Source organism: Aptenodytes patagonicus, chromosome 3 (genome assembly GCF_965638725.1).
Source record: "Aptenodytes patagonicus chromosome 3, bAptPat1.pri.cur, whole genome shotgun sequence".
NCBI lineage: Eukaryota > Metazoa > Chordata > Aves > Sphenisciformes > Spheniscidae > Aptenodytes > Aptenodytes patagonicus.
This window is the reverse complement of record NC_134951.1, coordinates 27,481,862-27,499,290: the sequence shown is the minus strand read 5'-3', so window position 1 is coordinate 27,499,290 and position 17,429 is coordinate 27,481,862.

The following is a 17,429-nucleotide window of genomic DNA, read 5'->3' as shown; positions in this document are numbered from 1 at the left end:
GCAATAAACTGGCTATAACTCCAGTGCCAATATTAAAGCCCTGGGAAGCACAAAACACTGCTGGTGCTGCTGCCAGTGAGGCCAGTGACTACAGGGGGACTGAAGGAAGGGACAGTCTCTCCCACAGCAGCCATTGCTCCTTTTCTCATGCCACTGTAATGTGGACTTTTAACTTCCTTGATCCCTAAAGCAACAATGTGTGAAATGGACTAAACTTAATTTTTCATTTTAAGTGGATCCTGTAAAGTTTATTTAATTCATCGGGTGCTCTGAGGTCCTAAAGGAAAGAAAGAAAACAAAAAGGGATGCAAAAAATCATTGCAATCTTTTTAACTGAGTAAAAGAAGTAGAAAGCAATATTACTACTGGAATAGTGGAAAAGAAAAAATGAAAATATTGGAAAGAAGGCTCTTTAAACAGTTGAAAGCTTGTCAGACAAGATCATCATTTAGGGTTTTACAAGGGAGGGTTCTTATGGGACTGTAAATACAGAAATCACAGTCTACATCAGCAGAAAAATAAATCCAGTAATAAAACCAACACGATTAGTGGTGCTTGGGAATTCTGGAGTGAATGCTGCTTCAAAACACTCTCACAAGATGGAATGGAAAGTGATGTGGAAAGAAAGAACAGCAAAATGCCAATGGTATGGTCTCTTGAGCAAAGGGCTGACAGGATACTTTATATACTGTAGGCAAAAGCATAGACCTCTGAAAGCAAAATCCTCTCCTGAGTCTAGAAACATCAGTAGTGTAAATTTACCACAACATCTACAGCAGTTAAGTAGATGACTAGTGTGACATTATTCACAGAGCCTGAAATATTTCATGCATTCCTATAGGTGAGAAATACTTGCTAGCAACAATGAACTTTTCCTTGTTCCACTGCTTTTTAATTAGCATTCCTTGAGCCATTTCCCTGGTTCTGATAATATTCTGCAATACTCTTTGCACTGCTCTCTATCTGCTTAAAGCAAACAAGCAGAACTAATAATTTTCCCCCCACTTCTGTTTAAAGCTGTTTTGGTGACGTCTTTCAGAGCTGTATCATACTAGAATAGGTCTCATCAACAATGATCAGCCTGAGGTTTTAAAGATCCTAAACAAAGTAGGCAGAAGTCTGCTCCCAATTTATGTACTGGATAGTTAGCATAGCATAGTGGAGAGAGATAATTTAAATACTGTTGAGTGCTGAAGTGAAAGGAAGGAGGCAATCTACTATACACAGATACCAATGTTTAATCCTGAAAAGGCAATAAACTGTCCCATGCCATCTTCTGACACTATATTTGTTTGCATTCCTTGACAAAGGTCACCATTGAAGCAGGCATTGATGGCATGATGAATTGAGGTAAGAATTGTGAGGTGGATTACAAACTGTTTCATGGAGGGTTGGTGACTGAAATAATATCAAGCTGAAGCGGTAGACGATAATCCTCTCAGTAGTTTGGTTTCCCTGAGAATCCAGGCCTGTGACCTACCTGACATGGGCCATGGTGACGAACCTCTGGCTAATTCACATTAAGTTCTTTGTAAGGAAAATACAGTTTGTCTAGGAGATGGGGAAAGGGGAAGTTAGTGCTTCCCTTGTCCTGTTTTATAAAGTCAGGGAAGGGCTCAAGGTGTTTTCTTGGTCCAGCAGCTTAGATGAGTCTGAAAGCTATGCCAGCTGTTGCAAAAGAGGGTGAAGGAGGCATTGAGGAGAAGTTGGCTAACAATAAGAAGGAGAAGATTAGTTCCTATAGCTGAAAGATCACCCAAATGACAGGTACTGAGGATCTTTACATCTCTACCCAAACTCAACTGTCTTATTTCTGTGCTGAAAATAGAACATACTCTTTAGCCGTACAGTGAACCTCCTTTTTTTGGATAGAGAGATTCAAAAGCATTGAAAGCACTCCTAATGTGAGAACTCTGTGGCATTTGGCAGTGATCGGCCCTTTCTCTAGGCTAGGTAGTGGCATAGGAAAGATGGGAATTATAGTTTCAAGCATGAGTACTGATTGCTCAGTCCTACCCACTGCAGTTGACCTTTAAGAACATCAGCTAATTTGAGACCAAAAAGCAATATGTTTTCTTTAAAATTCTCTGTGCCTGATTATTATTATTACCCCAGATTGAACGTTTCTCTCCCTCTGCAGCTGGAATTCTAATTGGCTATTCTGTTCCTGTAACAGCTGCTAAGAAGCTTTGCTCTTCCTCTAACTGCTCTATTACTTCTACATATGACCAAATGCAATTACATTTTGTTATCCCTGCATACTTATTTTTTATCTCATTTCAGTTCATTTAGCTTCTTAAGAAATGGATGGGTCCTTAATGTGGTTTAAAAGTGTTGGTGTCTTTCTCAGATTAAAAAGCGTTGGCATACTGGCATGTTGAAGCTTTGTTTGTAGATGATGCCTAAGTGCAGCGAAGACATGCCAACATTCATTCCTCGGCATGTTGAGGCTTGCTAGATTTGTGCAAAGAAAGCAAATTGCCTTGTACATGTATTTTGTGATAGTGTAGGGAAAGCTGGATCTATCAGATGAGGAAGATGACTTATGGACGTTTCACCACTGTAAACTGTAAATGTCTTTCAGAGGCACCACCTGCACATTTCCTCAAGTTGAACATTATCCCCCCTTGCCCAAAACAGAATAGTTTCTCCTTTTGGAAGGCCAGCAACATGTCCTTTCCAGGCATCCCCTGCTCAGACTCAAATTCTGGGATCTAGTCCAGGGATTCATGGCGCGATTTGGAGGCTGGCCAGCACACACATTGTGCTGCACATTTCCTTATCTGAAGAGGCAGCTAGCAAATGTTGTTATAAGAACAAGCCCCTTTTTTCACCATTCATTTGATTTTTGGAGTTGTACTGTTCCCGTGTCTCTGAAGTTGATTGGAAGGCCTGAGAAAGACTATGAATAAGCCAATCAGCAATCTGTGTCCTAAATATTGACTTTGGCTGCTAATAGGAGTATTTAGATACAGGAGCAAGTGCTCTTATTGGTTGCCAAAGGACAAGATTAGTACATTTACTAGTAAGATAGGGCTGACAATCTGCTTCACAGAGCAAATACATCTGGGCTGACCTTATGTGTGTTGGCCCTCTAGGAAAACAAATAATCAAGGCCAATGAAATGAAAAGGGTGATCAATACAGATATTTGCTTGTTGTTTACAAGTAAGGGGCCGCATGTAGTCTGTGATCCCTGATGGGAAATGGTAGATTAGCACTTAGTTTGCTGGTAGTTTAAGAATGGTACAGCTTAATGGCTGCTCTGTAGACGCTGAGGGCGAACTATGTTAGAATGAAAACATGATTTCTCCATCATCAAATATGGGATTACTGATTTTCTTTTACAACCTTGTTTTATATAGGGGTAAATAGGTGATTTTTAAAACCCTGTTGCACGATCTGTTTATTTTCTTTCTCCTTCTACATTTTGATACCTAATAATTTTCTATTTCCTTATTATTTATTTTATACAGCCTCTCTTTGTTTTAGAGAAGACTTTAGGACTCAGTAGCTCAAAAATGATGGGTGATTTTGCCTGCCTTGTATTGTTTATCTAACCAGAGGTAACTTAAAAACAGTTTTCAAGAATGAGTAAATACCTTCCCAAGAAATCAAGGTCCTTTGACCACCTAAAGGTTGAACAGCCAAATCTGAACATTCTCAAAATCTCTAGTAATTTTTGAGAAAATCATAGTCCTTTCTTGACTTTCTCATGTGTTTCCTTTTCCATTCCCTATTGCATCTCTCTGTTCTCCTCCCCTTCTTCCTTGTACTTCTCCTTTCCATGTCTTACAGGATTCCTCTCTACTTCTTCTATCTTTCTTTGCACATTATTTAGTTACATACTATTAGGAAGCCTGCATATGATTTTTCATACATCTTATTTAATGATCTCAAAACTGTACTAGCAACAGTAATGCTATTTTGAAAAGTGTTAATGACAGAGTATCACCACCATCTATACTAAGTCTGCTGGTGAAGCCTGAACCTACCCCAGGTTAACTGCAGGTAATCCCAGATACCCCAATCCCTGGGAGAAACAGGGTCTGGACAGGAACTTAGAACAGGGAAACTTGTAGCAGTGTGTATTCTACACCCTTCAGGAAATGAGGCATAGAAGAATAGAGGTAGATATGTAGAATGAGTAAGCAATACCCTTGCACTTGGAAGTAATCCTGCATTTTGGTCAGCCCTGAAGTGGTCAGGCAGTTGGACTAGATGATCATTGTAGGTCCCTTCCAACTGAAAATATTCTATTCTGTTCTGTTCTGTTCTATTCTATTCTATTCTATTCAGAGCTCTGAGGTTAGCTGGTTGCTCAGGCCGAAGGGCTTTTCAGTTGTTTTGTAAGAGTAACTCTTGTAGAAAGTGCACCTGTCATCCCAGTAGTTAAAGAAGAAGATCAGATCTTGCTATCTGTGCAGCAAAGCCATCCAATGGGGAAATGGAGCTGTGCTCCTTCCTTGTCCAGCTGCCTCGCATCAACTCTTAGAAGCACATCTCAGAGTGAAAACATGTTATCAGGACAAAATAAAGTAAGCAGCGATACACACCGAATATCCTGACAATCAAACGTGAATGTCAGAATGCCTATATTTTGTCTTCTTCCAGCTTCCTAAGCACCTGTTCTGTTTATGGTACTCACACCTTTAAAATTCAAGCATGTATGTGAGCCCCTGCAAGGAATCTACTTTGTGTGGGAGAAGACTGTAGACTACTACTCTACTACCGTAGAGTAGCCAGTGCCTATTGGTGATGCAGGTGCTATTGTAGATCTTGGCTTGCATCACTGGGGCAAATGTAAGTGAGACATGCTTGTGTAAAATGAAAGCATAGGGCTTTTCTGAAATTTCAGGTAAACACAATAAACTGGGAATCCTGGGATCTTGTGGTAACTATGGCACTAGGTAGTAAGAAACAACGAAAGTACTGTATGCTTGAAATACAGGCTAGGAAACTACCAATTTTAATGGCACATTTAATCTTTTCCATACCAGATATAAATGTGATATCAGTAACATGTTTTGATACTTAACTATGTGCTTACTGTGAAGAAAAGCAAATCAGAGAAAAAAATTTCATCTGTGACAGAAAGACTTTATTTTCCTAAAACTGGTTCAGGTAACTGAGCACACAGGAAAGATTATCTGGATGGATACTGAGTAATCAACTGTGTAGTTCTGTGAAAACAGAAATTTGTTGGGAATTAATTAGGTAAAGGGAAGTTAAAACCTTATCATACATAAAAAGGCAAAATCCTTATTTGAATGCGAATGTATTTTTCCTGTGTAATGGGAAATGTAATGTACGAGGATATGAATTTGTATGCTTTGAATACATCAGGGACAGATTAATTCCTGGATATGTCATACATAAAGAATAAAAGAACCTAAAAAATTGTGAAAGAGAAACCAGGCAATGTACGAACAGAGTGTCAAGTTGACCGTGCCAATGGACAGATTCTGACTGAAACCAAAATATGACACTTTAAAACTTTAGCAGTTATACCTCTAGTAATTACACCAGTTCACTTGAACAGGGGATGAAGGTGGGGTGCAGGGAGGAGAGGGAGAAAGGGCAGTTGAGAAATAAGTGCTTTGGACAGTTACAATGCTGTGACACAGCAGCATTTATCTGCAGTTCCTTACGAGAACAATTTTCCTGAATCGGGCCCACTGACAACAGTGACTGCGGGTCTCTTCCAAACTCTGCTTTGGAAAGAGGTTTAACCTGTTTGTCCAAAAGGTGACATCTATGTCACCCCTACATCTATGATTCTCAGAAGGATTTCTACTTCTTGTTATGGAGACACACACTCCAGGTGTGGCCTCACCAGTGCTGAGTAGATGAGAGGATCCTCTCCCTTGACCTGCTGGCAATGCTGTGCCTCATGCAGCCCTAGACACCATTCGCCTTCTTTGCCACAAGGTCCCATTGCTGACTCATGTTCAACTTGGTGTCCACCAGGTCCTTTTCTGCCAAACTGCTTTTCAGCTGGGTGGCCCCCAGCATGTACTGATGCCTGGGATTGTTCCTCCCCGGGTGCAGGACTTTGTGCTTCCCTTTGCTGAACTTTATGAGAGTCCTGTCAGCCCATTTCTCCAGGCTGTCAAGGTGCCTCTGGATAGCAGCATAAGCCTATGGCATATCAGCCACTCTCCCAGTTTTGTGTCATCTGCAAACTTGCTGAGGGTACACTCTGCCCCATCATCCAGATCACTAATGAAGATGTTAAACAGGACTGGACCCAGTATTGACCCCTTGGGTACACTGTTAGTTACTGGCCTCCAACTAGACTTCATGCCACTGGTTACCACTCTCTAGGCCCGGCCATTCAGGCAGTTTTCAATCTCTCTCTCTTATGGGAGACAGTGTCATAGGCCTTACTGAAGTCCAGGTCAACAATATCCACTGCTCTCTCCTTATCTACCAGGCCAGTCATTTCATTGTAGAAGTTTATCAAGTTGGTCAAGCATGACTTAGTCTTGGTGAAGCCATGCTGACTACTCGTGATGATTTCTGCTTCTGGCTATGGAGGTATTGTGTGTGTTATAAGTGGGGAACAAATCAAGCTCCTGTAGCATTGGTGATTAGATTTCAGTTTTGAGGAGGTAACTTACAGAAAGAATGAGCAGAAGTTCTGGAGGCCCTGTCCTCAGTTGGCTGTGATGTCCCTGGTTCCTGGTCTTCCACAGCGAGAGTGCACAAAGTTTGCAAACGGAAGACAAAATTGTGTACTGACCAACATTGAGGTAACTCCACTGATGCTACTGTAATCATCCCCAAAGGACATGACAACTTCTTTAATTAAGGAAAATATAACAGCCCTTCCATGTGCGCAGTTAAATAGAAATTCACAAAAACAGAAAACAAATGCCTTAATGAGGACATGCAGTTAAAATGTGTTTTTCTTTTTCTTTCCTTAAGTGTTTGAAGTTTCCATTAAGATTTTCCAAAACAATGACATGACAACATGCAAGAAGCAGATGACAAGCTGTAATTTCCCCCAGTGATGCACAGAATAAATTATAGTCAGAAAGCAGGTTTGTTAAGGAAAAGGCTTTTCAAACTTTGGTGCAGCCAAAGCAATTGGATGGCTTAAGAACTAAAGCTTCGGCTTAAACCTCAAACTCATATCTGTGTAAGTTTAAGTATGCATTTAAACACTTTACTAATTCAAGCTGTATACACTGATACTGCATCTTTAAGCACGAAGCAGAAAAATGAAGAGACTCTCCTCCATCCATGGTACCACAGTTAAGCTCAGAGGGATAACATGATTCACTACAGTTCAAAATAAACATTGAAGACCCCACTCACCCCCCGCCTCCATCTGCTCCATGGAATTCATCATGTTGAAAAGCAATTTCCGTAAAGAACAGTATAGTTGTCTTGTGTGTGTCTAGGGCATAACAGCTCAGTGAAAATCTCTGCTTTGGATAAAGCAACATTCTCAAAGGCAAAGAAACATTAGTATGACGTTAAAATGATGCAAAAATAACATATCCTTTACTATGCACATGTAAGTATGCAATAACACCATAAATGCTGGAACAACAGTAGAGTTTACCCATGCTTAGCACATTGGGGACTTTCTGACCACATTGGATAAAAAGAGAATTCAAAGTCGCATTAAGTATTACTTGAAAAGAAAGTTAATGAATTATCTCTATAACTTTTCAGAGCACAGGAGAGCCAGCAACTGAAGGTCCCTAGATTTCTCTGTTTTATGAGTGGTTCCTAGAAATTGTAGACCCCTCAAAGCCAGGACTTAGGACTACCTGTGTAGCTACTTTGATACCATGCAGTTGGCACAACAAAAAACGTAAAGCTAAGGAAATTTAAACTATGCAAATCTGATTTTTTTTTCTGAACTCATGGGAGATCTTTGCAGAAAACGCAGATCTTTCTTACCAGCAGTTCCTATTTCTCCCAATAAACCCTATTACATATCTTCCTCAAAACAACTGACACTGTTTTGGAGAAACAGTGAATAAAAACCATGGCCTTTCATCTGGTCAGTGATGCTAAAAGGTTCTTTTCAGATGAAGGCATGAAACATAGCTCTTCCACTATTTTCTTCAGCACAGAATAACAGAAAACAATATTTTTGCTTTGCTACCAATGTTTTTTCTACTTTAGCATAGATGGAATATATAGATCTTGCTACTTTCTTTTGCAAAATGACATGGAGTTAATTGTGGTTGAAAAACAGAAAAAGTCAATGATAAAATGTTGATATTTCAAAGCTCTTTGTTTCAAAGGATTTGAAATTAACATTATTTACTGTGGTTTTTTTCTGGAATTTTATTTAAAAATGGATGAAAATGGTTTAAAAATAGCAATCATACTGCTGTTCTATTGAAGATCCAGTTTTTTATAAACACAAAACTCCAAGATTTTTTTTAAGTTTGTAAAGTAACATTTAGAAAAAAATAAGCAAGAGCACAAATTTTAGTAAGATGTTTCAATATTTCATGGATAGCTATTGTAGCTTTAAAGTAAAATTATATAAAAATTCCATGCAATTCACAAAGGTGCAGTTTCCCAAGAATGCATAATTTTAAAAAGTGGAAACATATTCTCATATGTCTGCAAAAACTCTGCAGAGCTGAAGAAAAGCACTTACTTCCTTTTCCTCTGGATGCAAAAATTTGAAGTGCACAGAGAAGTTCCCATCAGAGGGAGCGTTGTAAGAACACTGGATGCATCGGCTGTGGTGTATTCCCACTGCAAGTGACACTGCCTCTTGTCTGCAGAAGGACTGGCTTTCCAGGCAGTGCAGCATGGAGGTGTGATCTCCCTGCATGCCATTTACAGTGATTGGGCTTGCTGTGCACGTGCAAATCACCAGCAAATTGCAGGGTCAAACAAATGAAGTACATGGGAGGCCTGTACTTTAAGATAGCACTTTAAGATCTACTTGAATTGAAGCATTAGCACATTTTTGTTATTCTCCCTCATGTCAAACATGCCTCCAGCTGAAGGAGTACTCCCAACAAATTAACAGACAAGAAAATAAGATCATTGCTGAAATGAAACCTGGATACAGCAGGCTCATCCCTCAGATTAACCTCTGTGTCTAAATCTGGATTGTGAGACTGAGGTATGAGTCCAGCTTGAGCTTGCACAAGAGAAAACAAAACAAGCTGTAAGAAAGAAAATTGTAATTGTTTTTGTAAGAGCCTAAAGAAGAACCTATTAACAGCTTTCTAAGATCCAATGCTTCACCTGATTCTGGTTTACTGCATATTCAAAATCTCTCAAGACTGTTCTAGGGACAACTTTGGCTCAGCTTGAAGAATGTGCCTCTACTGGGTAACATTTAGCATAAAAAAATAGTCCCAATATTTCTTTGCAAGTTCTCTGGAGAGCAGAGAGACAAAGCAATCCCTGAGACTTTTAGATGATGTTTTTTTCCCTCCTACAAGAATGAGAGTCTCCAAACTGCAAATGTTTCCTTTGAAGCTGCTGCTCTTTTACTTTCAATTTTCTTGGGGAGAAGCGAATTATCTTTCCCAAGGAAAATTAAGGCAGCATTAGCAGCACAGTTTTCGTAAAAGCAGCAGATGGATAGTGCAACAGTCCATTTGCTTTCCACTGGAAGTATGTGTCCACCTGTGTGGACAGGTATTCTAGAAAGGACATAAACACTTTCTGGTACAGCAAGGTGCTCTGGTAGGCAACCCACTTGGGATCTCAGGCCTCTTCAGCATGTCCAGAAAAAGAGTCAGATGCAAATACTGGAAGTCATGGATGCCTGACATGGAGGCTACAAGTATATTAGTAAACTAAGAGCATCAGGGCTGTTCTCGGGAGCTGGTGCCAACTAGCATTCTAACCATATCCGTTGTCCATGCTATTAAATTGTTTTTATCCATGAAACTATTTTTAACCTCCAGAATAGAATCAACATATTACCTGCCTTTCAGAAACAGTGTCTGTCCCTTCCAACTACTGAACAGTTCTCAAGAGTTGCTTGGGACAGTGCTGGTCAGCCTGGGCTACAGCATGCCAGGATCCATCTGGACAGTGCAGCAGTAATATATAAATAATTATGTTCCAGTGGCTGAGCATGTTCCCTGGCGTCATTCAGCTAATCAAGACAGATGTAGCTTGGGAGTCTAACCTGAAATGAAGAAATAAATTTTAAGATAAACTGAAAGTTTTGATAATGGATTTGTATATCTCACAACAAGCCCTCATTCTGAATGGGTGGTTAGGTTGCAGAGGATAAATGCAAGTCCTGTGAAAGGTGTGATTTCTGAAACAGAATTCAGTGTTAATGAAATGAAGAAGGAATCACTCATTCCTATATACAATCTTATTACACCACCACCACCACCCAAAAAAAAAAAAAAGAAAAAAGCCCAAGATTTCTAGAAATTTTGTCATTTTGAAGTTTTTTCTTTGTGGAGGCAAACAGTAAAAAATGACTTAAAAAAACCTCTAAGAATATGTTGCCTACTGCTCCTGTGAAATGTGACATCTTGCCATTCAGAATGTGAAGCTCATGATTTCTTTAGGTTGTGCAGTTTCTTTTTTAATTCACCCAAATGCTTTCCTCTGTTGTGGTTAATATAAGCTCCAACAACCTGTAAAACAAATAGCTGAAGGTCAGATGCTAAAATATTTATCAAAATTAAAATCTGCACACTCTCGATCTTTTCTTTTTGAAATATAACCTGTGTTCCTAGATTATTTGTTGTTTCTGTTGTTGTTGTTTTCTCTTTCATTATCTGCTAGCTGAAGTCATTATCTGTAATTTCAGAGCAATTAATTTTTATTATAGTATAATTATGGAAATAATTTCCTTCCTTCTAATGCAGTCTTTGTTAAACTAAACCCAATAAAGAAATACATACAAAATAAACAAACTAATGAAGAATAATATTTGTTTTACCAAACATGACAGCATCCAAAGACAAGAACAGAGACACTTGCTGCCACTACTAAGTTGGATACCTTCATCCCTGCTGATAAAAAGAATCTTCTCACTCTCTATTTGCTTGCTTTCTTAAAAAAATAATAAAATCCCTTCTTTGATCTTGGAATGCTTCCCTGCTGAGCTGGGATTGATCTTTAAGAAGCACTGGTTTTAACTCTTTGCAACCTTGTGCCTATGTATGTACTGAAGAAAGGGACTGGACAGGCCATTTATTGCACTTGGATAGATATCTCTGGGCAGACTTAGCTTGGAGGTTGTGTTTTCAGGATCAAAGCAAACCAACACAAAAGCTTACCTTTTCTCTACCTCCTTCTGCATTTCTTCAGTGGTCACAGTTCCCAAAACAGGAACATGCTGCTGGAAAAGGATTTCTTGTGTCACTGAATCACTCATAGTCTTCTGATTGATAGCCTAAATTTCCTTTGAATTTCTGGCCTGCATTTACTCATAGCCGATTTATACCTAGTTGCTTTTGTGCCAGCTGTGGTCTTTAGCTTAGGTAGATCTTCCCTGTCTTTACTGTTTTCCTTTTCTGAGCCTCCCTCTTCAGCTAAAAAGACAAATCCTTTTCATCGAGGTTTTCAAGACTTGGTTAAATTGTCTGCTATGGCAGACAATGTGGTGTTGGTACTTCAAGGAGGAGGTTGGACTAGGTGACCTCCAGACATTCCATTCCAGTCCACATTTCTGTGATTTTTGCCTAGGAAAAAAGACTGAATTTATGTCAGGCTTGGGAATGTGTTAATTTCTACCTCACCTGCTAAAATTAAATGAAAGGCTGCACCTAAAGTAGGAAAAAGGACAAAATTCTCTTAGGTTTAGATATCTTAGATGAATTGTACAAATCCTTTACTTGACCTCTTACTAATCAATACAGGGTACAGAAGCTAACAACAGTGCTAAATTAAATAAAGTTTCTCCTTTAATCATCTGGAAAACCATAGTGGTGTCTTGGTTTCAAATATGTCATGAAAAAAATCCCAAACCTATTATTCCTGGATAAAAAATAATCCTTTATTTTGAGATTTCAGTATATTTTAGCAATTTAACTATTTGAAACTGTAGATTAAAGATCAACACCAAACTCTTGCTGAAAAGGTCATTTATTTGAAAAATGTTTAAAAGCTGGGGAAACACTTATGCCAGTATCCTCCTTCATACTGAGTGAAGAAAAGTATGACACAGCTGAGCCATCTGGGTGAGAGGAAATTTAAAGGTTGGTGGATTCCTGCACTTATAAATGCCACTTGTGACACACAGTAAAATTTACCTTTATGAATGTTGGTGAAAAATGAAGAAGTCTTGCCCAAGCAGGTTCATGTAAACTCCCAGGACTCTTTGTATTATTCAGAAAGTTTTAGTCATTACAGAGGTGTTTCCCAAACTGGAAAGAGGAAAGAAAAATATATAATTGTTCCTCAGAACTTTCATCTTCAGGATTTTTTCAAGAAGTATCTCTAAAGAAGATTATAAGTTATTAACAAATGTTAAACTTACGATTAAAGCTTAATTGTACCCTGGGTTTATAGAGTAGTTGAATAAATAGTTTGGAATTGTACTTGGAACAGATGTGCAACTGATTTTGTGTGCTAGTAAATTTTTAGTGGCATGCTACAGTTCAGAAGGGGTTGGAAGGTGGAGTTACTTTAATTTTCCTCCAGGAAACCTACTTTTTTCATAGCCATAGGCAGAATCCTGTCTGCTAACTCCTATCAAGTCCATTGAGCAGGAGCTGCTGTGGTTGACACTGCCTGGCTCCTTCAGACACTGTTTTGAAGTAGGGGTATGATTAAGAGTCGTCATTAATTCTGTAGACCTGCCGCAGTGTAAGGTTTCCCTTGACCTTTTTGTCCACTATTTCTACTCATCTGTATTGTTTCTGTAGTTCTCGTTCACATCGTCATCTCTGATTTGGCTCTTTTTTTACTGAATGACCTTTTATATGGCTCAGAATAGTCTGGGTAAAGTGGCAAAGAAACAGCAATTTCTGAAACATCAAAGCGTATTCCATGCTTCTCCAATGTAAATTCAGCAAAATCTTTGTCATAATGCAATCCTCCTATTTTATAAATAGGTTCCTTTGAATCCTTTGTTATCATTTAACATGCTTGCAGAATTCCTTCTTATCCAAGTAACTCTTTTCATCCAGATATAATTTGCTTTCTATCTCGTGCTTGCTTTTATTAGAATACTGTAGCTGAATTTTGCTCCTCAGGCAATATGCTTAAAGTCTGCAGGATCACTCTTATGGTTTTTTTGAAAATAGGTGTCTGTATTTTAGTTTATATTGTTATTTAGGGTGGTTGTGAAATGCCTGTAAATTTTGTGTAAGATTCAGAAGTTTGTACTTACTGTTATGAAGGATAAACCTTGGATTTGGAGGGAAATGTAAACAAAACCTGAGTGGTATTCTTGGCACAATTATAAACCTTGGTCTTGGAAAGCTTGTGAAGCTACTCACATGCTTGAAGTTAAATGTGCACTTAGCTCTTTGCATAGTCAGGGCAGAAATGCATAATTAACCACAATAGAAAACAACAAAATTATAAGAACTCAACACATGTATCACATCATAATGGCATACAAAATGGTAATAAAAGTGATGAATATCATCCATAATAAGAATTCTTGTATCTGAAATCAAATATCAGTGTCCTAAGGTTTTTGTCTTAATCTGTGTATGAAGATGTTCTTACATAGTTGCATATTAAAAATTTGTCTTTGCCTAGCCAAACACATTCATCAGTCATCACCTTCTTTGCAAAGGAATGACAGCTAGTTTGGAGAACTGCAAGCTCCCACCCATTTATATAAATGTCGTGGTTTAACCTCAGTCGGCAACTGAACACCACACAGCCGCTCGCTCACTCCCCCCCTCCCTGGTGGGATGGGGGAGAGAATTGGAAGAGTAGAAGTGAGAAAACAGTTTAATAATTGAAATAATAATAATAATATAATAATAATAATAATAATAATACACAAAGCAAGTGATGCACAGTGCAATTGCTCACCACCCGCCGACCGATGCCCAGCCAGTCCCCGAGCAGTGGCCCCCCCTGGCCAGCTTTCCCCCAGTTTAAGTACTGAGCATGACGTCATATGGTATGGAACATCCCTTTGGCCAGTTTGGGTCAGCTGTCCTGGCTGTGCCCCCTCCAGCCTTCTCAGTCGGTAGAGCATGGGAAGCTGAAAAGTCTTTGACTAGTGTAAGCACTTCTTAGCAACAACTAAAATATCAGTGTGTTATCAACATTATTCTCCTGCTAAATCCAAAACACTGCACTGTACCAGCTCCTAGGAAAGAAATTAACTCTATCCCTGGCGAAACCAGGACAATAAGCTAAGCACATTATGTATTTTAAATTTCATTTTTCAGGGCCTTGCTGAGAATGTACTGTATCTCCCAGAAGAGATAGTTTGACTTCCCTTTGCAAAACATAGTGACAGGCGTTCCAAACATCTCCCAAAACGGTCAATCTTATTGCAATAATATATGAAATGAGCAACATCACTATTGTTTGTGAAGGAAACAGAAATCCAGCAGCATTCAGTTTTAAACCGACTCTTGCCATCAGATGCAAATCAACCCCGAACATGGTAATGTTGTTTTAAATAGTAAACAACAGGAGGCAAGAGGACTCATGTGGAGCCCTCTAAAAGGAAGCTTTCTGGGTGATTTTGTCTATTGTTCTGTGTATCTAATAACTTCAGAAAATAGTGTGCAGCCACACCATAATTTCAGTTTGTGTGCACAGTTTTCTTTAATGTCAGTAGGAGGTATCTAATCAGAGGGCACAACATGTGTCAGTGGAGCAACTCCCAGTGGTCCTGAAGATAGCTGGCATGCTGCCATTAGTCTCAAGGGAAATCAGGATTTAGACCAAGGCACTCAAACAAAAACAATAACAAAACCTCCCAAACTGATCTATATGCATTTACATATTCTGCATTATTTGTAGGTCACAGATATTTGGTTATGAAAAGAACCACAAAGTTGTCAACGTACATGTCTCTCGAGACTTTGTCATTATCATTTTTTCTGTGCTAAATCACCACTAAATTCAAATATACTAACCATTTTTAAAGAGAGCACACTAAGCTTTAATCCTGCAACATCCAGAGCACAGGGGTACTTTCTCTACAATTGACGGAAAAGGACTCCTCCAGAGGCTGTTGTTCTGTCCCAACAGGGTGCCTGCAATGGGTGGGGTGACCTGCACTTCAGGGGTGACTGCTGGCAGAAGGTGGTGGGTGGTAAGCTTAGTTTAACTGTAAGATGGTTACCTGGATAAAGCAAAAGAATTTTAAAATCCATCTACTTCACTGAAGAGTGATGGAGAGTATAGATCAGGTGTATGTTAGTATGATTTATTTGATTTCAGTATCATTTCTTTAGATCTACACAAGCTCTAGTCACAAGCAAGCGCCTTCTTTCTGGAATGGTCTGATATTATTAATTTAACTTCATGTCCTGACTGCAGGTTCAAGAAAATCCAATATTCATCCAATGCACTTTATCACTGGATTGTATGTGATGTGAAAAGTCCCATGCAAAGTGAATGTGCTAGGAAGAAATGGCTTAGCAAGAGGGCTTAAGTAGTGCCTGAACCACTTATTAGTGGATTTGACCTCATTACCCTTTCTAAGCAGGAGAAATGTTTTAATCCTTATTCATAAATGACTAATTAAGAGACAGAAAAAGCAAATGTTTTGATCAAAGCTAGGCAGTAATCTTTGGCAGAAGACAGGAACCCCAACTTTCGAAGGCTTAGTTCTGTGCCAGTTTTACTTGCAAGCGTAGTAGTTGTTACTAGAATGAGACAAATCTCATGGACTTCAACTTTTTGTAAGAGTGAGCTACCCGTCCTGGAAAGTCTGTGGTATAACTTAGTTGCTGGACATCACCATTCTTTTCTTCCCTGTGTACAGGCTTAAATTTGACATCTCTGCTGCTATTCTTTCCATTCTTTCTGCTCTCTGCTTATGTTCAGAGACTCTCTTAGCTTATTTTTCATTAGCCCAGTCTCTGCTCCAATTTCACCCTATTTTTCATTATTAATTTTACTCTCCATCATCCTATCTGTTCCCACAGGTGTAATGAATGAATACATAAAGTAAAAGCTCTATAGCACTCAATTCTGAACCAATAACATCTCAGTGACTTTCGAATTATCACAGGCAAAATGGAGATGCCTGTCCTTAGTTGTAATTCATTATTCTCCTAGGCGTTTGGTGCAAGATATTAAATGCGATCATTTCAATGAATCAACCTGTTTCCCTTTCATATATGGTAAATCATTCTCAGAATAAGAAGGAAGGACTAATACCAGTCACTAATCAACTATCAGCTCATTGATGCTTTCATTGATGTGAATTAGTATAATAAATCTGAAAAAGAGCAGCTACTAAGTTTAAGGTAAAAGTCAATGCCATTGCTAAGTGTGAAACAGAAGCTGCAGAAAGCAGTATGTGACAGTATTTAACAGTACAAAAATGTGTTGTATAGCATTTTGTCTATTACACATCGTGTGTTTTATCACCTTATGCTGATAACAAATTGTGCATCAGAACCTTCCCCTTTAATACAGATATACAAAGAGTAATTCACCTACATATATGCTGGAAAGTCTGAACTTACAGGTAAACTTACTTCAGATCTGGCTTCCCCCGTCGGGTAGGTAAGAGTAGATGACAGGGCTCAGTGTAGACTTCTGAATCATTCCAGGTCTATATTCTAATATTCTCCAGAGGCCATGCCATGGATAATATACTCCAGAAATTGAAATATCTATGTTTCTCACCGAAGTACTGTGGAGGCACAGAGCTGCTTAGTTTTTCAAAGTAGTCAAGATCAAGCTGCTTAGATGATCTTACCAGCTTCTAGGCAAAAAAGTAAGTCTCCTGTGAGACTATTAATGATATTTGCAAATGAAGGTTAAAAAAGGACCAGAACTTGTGGTGAATTCTCCTTCATAGAAATATATATGCATTAAAAAAGACATCTGAAGTAGATTTCTGAAACAGTGTACATATTTTAATACTAGTATTTATACTTATATTAATACATTATGCATTATACATACTCTAAGCAGATTCAAATTTAGTATATGTAGTAGCCATGAGGGTAGTTAGTATATGTAGTAGCCATTGGCAGTTAGACTAGATGATCATTGTAGGTCCCCTCCAACTGAAATAGTCTAGTTCTGTTCTATTCTATTCTATTCTATTCTATTCTATTCTATTCTATTCTATTCTATTCTATTCTATTCTTACAAGATTTTGTGGGGTGCAAACACCCTGATCCATATGGAGGGCTGTACATCCCATCTGTGAGGGCAGAATCACACCCTGAGGTCCTGCAAACCACAGGAGATGGGAATATGGCACATCTTGTTCTAATGGACTGTAGCTGTGTGATTGAGAAACTCTGCTGCGAACTCTGAGCCTGCCAGGGAAGGGTTCATGCTCATGGTCTAAGT